The sequence below is a fragment of the Babylonia areolata genome, chromosome 18 (assembly GCF_041734735.1).
Source record: "Babylonia areolata isolate BAREFJ2019XMU chromosome 18, ASM4173473v1, whole genome shotgun sequence".
In the NCBI taxonomy this organism is placed as follows: Eukaryota; Metazoa; Mollusca; class Gastropoda; order Neogastropoda; family Buccinidae; genus Babylonia; species Babylonia areolata.
The window spans coordinates 29,956,539-29,957,100 of record NC_134893.1 but is presented as its reverse complement, the minus strand read 5'-3'; positions in this window follow the sequence as shown (position 1 = coordinate 29,957,100).

Sequence of the window (562 nt, the reverse complement as noted above, 5' to 3'; positions counted from 1 at the left end):
AGTTTGTATGTTCATGTGCTTGTTCACACACACACACACACACACACACACACACATACACACAAACTGTACTTGTTTACATGTTCATGTGCATGCAAACACACAAAACATGCACAAGTTTGTATCAGTGTTCATGTGCTTGTTCACACACACACACACACACACACACACACACACCGTGAAGGGGAAATATAACATGTCATGTCAGGGACTGCTATGCTATGTCTTGCTGTCGCCGAAGCGCGTTCTCGGCTTTTTTGTGATAATGTCTTCCATATATGGAAATTCTAGGTCATTCACGGAGTGTTTTCAACTGACGGCACGAACTTGCTAGCTCGTGGATATGTAGGGCGATACTGTGATACAGTGTTCTGACGTGACGTTCCTCGTGTCAGCGAGGCTTTGACCTCTCCGTCGATGTGTAAGAACGGTGTATAGTAGTACCGTGTTTCCGTTCCCCATGTTGTCCAGGCCAGAAACTTGACGACTTGCGTCGACGGAAACTGAACAAAATAAACACTTCCGTGATTCAGCAAGCAATCTTTATTGGCAGTTATTTCAT